At 47.4% G+C, this 7,500-nt stretch overlaps 1 pseudogene; it reads right to left on the reverse strand.

Moving 5' to 3' along the window:
• Nucleotides 1–280: 280 nt before the first annotated feature.
• The window catches only part of LOC137649265 (hemicentin-1-like), a 32,233-nt pseudogene continuing 25,013 nt past the window's right edge, over nucleotides 281–7,500 (reverse strand).

A 7,500-nucleotide genomic window follows, 5' to 3' on the forward strand; every position in this document is an offset into this window, starting at 1 on the left:
CAATTGTTTTTATCATTCATTTTGAAATAAGCATTCTGCACAGTGGAAAAGATCTCGAGAAAATCGCCGTTATGAAAATTATATTAAGACAAAACAAAACTCTCAATTGTAGCTGGAGTTTTTTTTCAAAATCACAATATTAAAAGAAAATCACGAAACTTCTCTAAAAGACACTTATTCTCTTTTGACAATAACGGATCGAACATGACAAGAGATAATCGTTCAGGCCAGATAAATTTTCGTACATCTTTTGAGGACAATGCCGCGCAGGGGTATGACGTCATGGCGACAACTCACTGTGAATGCCTGGATTCCTCGGAAAGTTTACTTTGCTAAAACTGAGGTGGAAAACGAGGGTCGTGAAAACCTGCACGAAATAAACAATGCTTAGGGGAAGATGGAGAGAGGTGTAGGACAATAACAAACACAAAGACGCAGATGATGCCGTCGAGGAGGAACCATCTGGAGAACCGCTCGGCTGACGTCTCCCTGCATGGGCAGCAGGAATTTCGTCTGCAAAGGAAAAAATTGTTGTGTTATTATTAATTTCATTATCATCATTGCCATAAGTCTTATAATATTTTTACTCCTTATACATTTTAAAAAATATTCGTAGTAGGCGAGGGTGAATGGAAAAGTATTGAATTAAAAGCTGAAGGTAGAAAACGACTGACGAAATCTAACCGAGGCCCTTTGTGTCAATAGGCGTAGAGATGATGATGATGATATGTTTGTGATAACTAAATTAAAAGAGGCCAAACCTCTACGTGAGAGAACCCATAAATCAATGAAAAAGTGATGAACGGAAATTAAGAGAGGAGTGAACTTAGAGATTCTTAACCGTTCATACCACCAACGGCAATCCTTGCAGGCTACGCTGTAGGTCCCACTCACCATTTATTCAAACCTGCCCCCCCCACCCCTTTCAACAACCACCGGTGTGAAATTATGATAATTTCATGCCTTGTCGAAGTATATTGCCACCCCCCCCCCCCATTCCCGGAGAGAAAATCCAAGTCAATATCGCGAAGAGGATTCTGTTATTTGTTGCATGGAGGAAAATGCACTAGTGCTTTGAAAAACGATAAGGGAAAAAAAACTTCAAAACGTAACGATGGAGAGAGAGAGAGAGTATTCACTGTGTAGATATATAATACGTTTATATATATATATATATATATATATATACATACATACATACATATATATATATATATATATATATACATATATATATATATATATATATAATTGGGCTCAAGCCATGTCGTCCTGATGGAAGTTCCTATAGGGTAGCTTCCTAGGGTATATTACAACTACGGCGATATTCCAGAGAATTTACCTTAAGGTACCAGAATTCTAACTCCTGGAGCGAGTATCCCTCGTGAAAGGGATATCGCGACATATCAGAGGACGTATTCTAGACACGCCACATGGCAATCTACATCCTGGACAGAGATTTCGTCTCGTAGGAGGGATTGGCGAGATACGAATTCGGGAAAGAAAAAGGGGAGCCGCTCCCAAGGCTACCCTATCCTCCGATTCGTATGCGTGCCTGGCGCCAATCCTGGCGCCATCTGTATTCCTTTTTGCGTAGCTTAACTACTCAGGTGTTTTTTCATGTTTTTCTCGCAAATCTTGGATTTATTCGACTTTTCATGGCTTCTTCGTCTTCGTCGGCCTCTGATAAGTTGAGTATAGTGTCTGTTATGTATAAATGTAGGCTCTTGGTAAAATTTTGAGTGATTAATAGGATTAATCTTTGATACAAGAGCCCGTTAGCCTACAGAGGCGTCTTGGACGCTGTCGCTCGCTAGGTATAAGTTAGTTAGTCAGAGCGACATTCTGGTTGTTTTGCTTTAATAAATTTTAGCTATTTAGCATTACATAGGATTTCCTTTCGTGCTTAGTATTATTTGGCGAAGTATTCGCCATTCTGGCCTACGCTAGGCCATGTAGCCTAGTCGTTTGGTCCTAGTACTTCATGCATGATTATGGTTTTTCCGAGTGTAGTTAAAATTTTATTGAAGCTTTAGGCTATATTTTATACATTTTAGACTGTGTGGAATATTTCCAAGATAGTATACGAGTGAGTTTCGGTGAATTAGGTAATCGATTCTCTTGGTGCCCTAGGCTAGTTGCTTATGGAGCCTTAGTATACTTTATCATACTTTATCATACTCCCCGGTTGCTTTCTTTTCTTCGGAGAAGGTATGCAATCCCTTTCCCTCTGTTTAAGCCTTGGGCTTATTCCTAAGTGGTTTTTTCCGAATTTATTTTCGATAAAACTATACTAGGTGTTACTGTACCTTCCTGTTCCTGTAGTTATGGTTCAAGAGGGACAGAACAACAGAGTTTTTAGTCTGAGTCTGTGTTGTCTGGCTTGGGCTGAGTCCCCCTCGCTGACCTAACACATACAAAGGGAGCTTAGCTCCCTTAGGTCACTACCGAAGGTTTCTGTGGATATGATTCCTTCTTTTGTGATCTACCAGACTAGTCCTGTTGCTGTTCTCGCGGGAGGATAAGTTCTTCCTTGGGAGTAGCAACGCCTTCCTTGCTTTGGTGCTCTGGAAGCTGGCAAGTATTGCTGGCCTTTCCCCTTAGATCTCCCTTAGGCTAAGATAAGTTTCTTGGCTGCGGGTGATCTGTCCACTAAAGCAAGGTTGGCAGGACCCTCTTGTCCCTTCCCCCCTTTTTCTTCATACTGTACTGTACGTCGATCTACATCTGGACCTAGTATAGGTTAGGATGTGGAATTGACTCAGCCCCTTGCCGGCCGGCAGAGCTGGCCGGCAGGGTCTTACTGTACTGTACGTCGTTCTACTTCTGGACCTAGTATAGGTTAGGATGTGGAATTGACTCAGCCCCTTGCCGGCCGGCAGAGCTGCTGGCCGGCAAGGGTCTTATGTTTTCGAGTGCTGCCCGGACCTCTCTTGGTCCCTCATCCATGCCTGCCGGCAGAGCCGGACGGCATTGGTCAAGGAAGCCTGAATTAGTTTCTCCCCTTCCTTATATGCACTCTTTCGGTTGCCGGGCTTGAGGTTGTGTACACTCTTATCCCGGCATCCATTCTATTTTTCTTCTAAGTGCTGTACCTGTCCCGGCTGCCGGCCTATGAGGCCGGCAGCCGGGCAGGTGTAGTCCTCTGGTTCTTTTGCTGCCGGCTGGCATCGGTCTTGTACCTTTGCCGGCCGGCTTATGTCAGCCCTTGTCTGCCGGTCACCAAGAGTGTGGCCGGCAGCTGGGTACTAACCTTGTGTAGTTGTTGGCAGCAGCCATTGCCGGCCAACACACTGGCTGTTACCGGCCGGCAGTTTGCTGCCGACCGGCACAGGCATTTGAACCAGAGTCTGCCGCCCTATAGCTGTTAAGTAGTATACTTTAAAGCTAGTTGTGGTGTGTGCCGGCCGGCAAAGGCAGGCCGGCACACATCCCCTATACTGTACTAGTATTCTTCTGTATAGCATATACAGTAAGAGGAAAACTATAGTAAGGGTTTTGGTACAGCACTGTGTCTTCTAACACTATTGTGTTTTCTGGCACACCCTTTGCTGTTGCCCTCAGATAGGAAGCTGAGTTCTTCCCTGTCTATTATCCAGGATTTTAAATCATTGCTTAGGTGTGAGCTCCACCTGTTTCCTCTGGAAACCTTGCATTGGTTACTCTAGAAGAGATAAACCATTTTTGATTTTATTATCCGGAAGGCTGCAACAATGGGTTGTGAGGGAAACACAAGTGTGTGTCTTTCCTTTATGAATTGTTATGCTATACTATGCATATCCAGTGATACATAGTTCACTTGATACTCATGGAATTTTCTTCTCTTTACAGGAGGACCCTCCGAAGTGGGGAAATGTTTTCTGCAATGTCCGCAGCAAGAACCTCTGCGGACATGAGTGTTGTAGGACACATGCAGCATGCGCTGTCTCCAAGGATGATCTCCAGTATTGGGACCCTCAGGTATGTACTGTATGCACTAACCTGATTACTGAGGCTTTTGATTCCCCTAGAACGGCGGAATCAAGGGATATAGCAAGGGAAAAGCTTCGTACTTGGGTAAGGGGCTTCAAGAAGAACACCTCTGGCCCTTATCTTCCAAGTGAGAAGATGAGGGCGTATCTTTTTCCCCAGGCATCAGCCTGATGCAGTGATTCCCCAGCCTCAAGAGGAGATCCCTCAAGATCAAGTCCAGGTGGACGTGGAAGTCGCAGTTGCGATGCAAGACATCCAGTTAGAGGACAGGATGTCTGACCTGGACGAACGTTTGGAACAAGACCTCCTGGCAGAAGGTCAGGATGAAGTTCAAAACCCCGGATGTCGTAGAGGATGAGGTCGACGAGGTGTCGGCTATTCCGGTTCAGATTCCGGATCCTATCCCCTCAACATCGGCCGGTCCCAGTAGAACTGGGACAGGCCCTCTCTTCGATTGTTGGAATGATCCAACAAATGCAGAGGAGAATCAGGAGAAGGCGGCTGCTATGGAACTGCGTATGCAGTCCCTGGCAGAATCACGTGGGCCCCGGAAAGGGCTCATTGTGAAAGACCTTCCCGTATGCTCAGATGCTAACCCCTGGAGGTATGCTGAGCACATGCCAATGACGACTGGAAAGATCGTCATCTCCGATAAGCTGGGTTCAGTTCCACTAGAGGAGGTGGAATTTTGGCCCAGCAAGGCATCATATCCGGACTGCTATGTCCGGCTGAGAAAAGAACCAGCTTCAAGGGAGGAGACAGAGCCGAAGGAGGTCATAATTATGGACCATGCTAAGGCTCAAGCCCTACTTTCATCCTCGATGAATAGAGGGGGTTTCTCTAACTCGAAGGTAGCTGCATTGAACAAGAAGCTCCTTCTTTTGTGTCCTCTCCTGCTAGAGCCTTCCCCTTTTTACAGAAAAGGGTTTGCGGCTGTCCTAAAGGCAGTCGGGGCCGGCAAGCCTTGCCCCTCCCTGGAGGAGTGTAAACCCTTGTCGCTGGCCCTGCCTATGGACCACAAAGACTGGAAGGATGGTCCATCTGACATTCTCAGTGGGAAAGTTGGAGGCTGATATTGCCGGACGGCAATTCGGCGAGGACCTCCCCAAGCTGTCCGACTCTCTTTTACGAAGAGAGTTCGAGACAAAAGAAAGACTGGCTGCCTCAATGTCTCATCAGACTAACTCTTGAGACGATGGCAAGTGACCCCAAGGTCCATGAAATGTTCATGGTAGTGGCTAAGTCTCACCTAGCCACAGTGACGAAAGACCTTTATAGCTTCGTCAGGGCAAGGAGAGCTTGCAGGGAGTTCGTGTTCACCGGGGCCTTGGTGAGGACACGAGCCAAGGAAGTTAATCTCCTCCAACATTTGGGGAAAAGACCTTTTCCCTACCGATGTGGTCAAAGAGGTTGTTGATAAGGCCGCCGTGGAGAATAGAAACCTTCTCCAGAAGTGGGGCCTGGCTATCAAAAGAAAATCTTCCCCGGATGAGGGTCCTCAACCAAAGAGGAAGAATATGAGGACTAGGCTACCGTCTCGGTCAGCCAAGCCTTTTCGACAGCAACAGCAACTGCAAATTGCCATTGCCTCCAGTGGCCCCAGATGGTGGCACAAACCCCGACTACTTTTCAGTGGGTACCCCAGGCTGTGCCAGGTTCAGTCATCCACATTCACCCCAATGTTCGAAGGACAGTCTTCTTCCTTTCGTGCAAAACCTAGAGGAGCAGCCAGAGGCTCGTCTAGGCGCCCCTCAAGGGGAAGGGGATTCAGAGATGGTCGTGGTCAGGGAGGCAAGACCTCAGGACGGCAGTCCAAGTGAAACGATAGCGGTAGGAGGGAGATTGATGTGAAATTTTGGGATTGCTGGACCTGTCGATCCCTGGGCCCAAAGCCTACTCAAGAATGGACTGGGCTGGAGTTGGTACAGCACTCCACCCCCGTGCCTTCGGTTTTCCAACACTCCACCCCCGTTCTGGAGGAGTACGTTCAAGAACTGTTGGAGAAAAGGTGATCCGAAAGGTGAAGTCCATCAAATTCCAAGGGAGGCTGTTTTGTGTTCCCAAGAAAGACTCGGAAAAGCTCAGAGTCATTCTGGACTGGTCGCCACTCAACAAGTTCATAGTGAATTGCAAATTCAAGATGCTAACACTGCAACACATAAGGACCTTACTGCCCGAGAGGGCATACTCAGTCTCTATAGACTTGTCAGACGCCTATTGGCACATTCCAATCAGCCGTCGACTCTCCCCCTACCTAGGGTTCGTGGCTACAACGGAGACTATACGCCTTCAGAGCCTTGCCATTCGGGCTAAACATAGCACCAAGGATTTTCACGAAGCTTGCGAGCGCAGCTCTCAAACAATTACGCCTAAAGGGAATTCAGGTAGTAGCCTACCTGGACGACTGGCTGGTGTGGGCAGCATCCGAGACCGATGCTTGCAAGCTTCCCAGTCAGGTGATCCAGTTCCTAGAGTACCTAGGCTTCAAGATCAACAGAAAAAAGTCTCGACTTTCTCCATCCCAAAGGTTCCAGTGGCTGGGAATCCACTGGGACCTTTTGTCACACAGTTTCTCCATCCCGACGAAGAAAAGGAAGGAGATAGCGGGCTCTGTCAAGAGACTTCTAGATTCCGAAAGGATATCAAGACGCGAACAGGAGAGGGTACTAGGCTCTCTCCAGTTTGCTTCAGTGACAGACCCAGTGCTAAGAGCACAGCTAAAGGATTCAACAGGAGTTTGGAGAAGGTATGCATCAAACGCGCGAAGAGATCTGAGAAGACCAGTGCCGCCTCGGCTACGTACTCTTCTCAGGCCTGGTCCCAAGCCAGACATCTAAAGAAGTCGGTTCTTCTTCAGCCACCTCCCCCGTCGATGACGATTCACTCAGATGCCTCAAAGGAGGATAGGGAGGTCACTCTCATCGGAAAAAAGTCCAGGGGACTTGGTCCAAGCTATTCAGGACCTTTCATATATACTTTCTAGAAGCTATGGCAGTGCTCCTTACCTTAAAGAAAGTCTCCCCGCCGTCACTCGATCCACATAAGATTGGTGATGGACAGCGAGGTGGTTGTGAGATGCTTGAATCGACAAGGGTCGAGGTCACCACTCTCAACCAAGTGATGTTTAGCCATTTTCCGATTGGCGGAAAAGAAGAAGTGGTACCTGTCGGCAGTTCACCTTCAAGGAGTCCGCAATGTGACAGCGGACGCTCTATCCAGGTTCACACCGATAGAGTCGGAATTGTCCTTAGACGCAGGATCATTCTCCTTCATTCTGAATCAAGTCCCAGAACTGCAGATAGACCTCTTTGCGACGAAAGACAACAAGAAGTTGCCCCTGTACGTGTCCCCGTATGAGGACCCCTTAGCGGAAGCAGTTGACGCGATGTCCCTATACTGGAACAGATGGTCCTGGATTTATCTGTTCCCTCCTCACAACCTCTGTTGAGGGTCCTCAACAAACTGAGATCCTTCAAGGGGTAGCGGCAATAGTGGCCCACAAGTGGCCGAACAGTATGTGGTTCCCCT

The sequence above is a fragment of the Palaemon carinicauda genome, chromosome 11, assembly GCF_036898095.1.
Source record: "Palaemon carinicauda isolate YSFRI2023 chromosome 11, ASM3689809v2, whole genome shotgun sequence".
Lineage (NCBI taxonomy): Eukaryota > Metazoa > Arthropoda > Malacostraca > Decapoda > Palaemonidae > Palaemon > Palaemon carinicauda.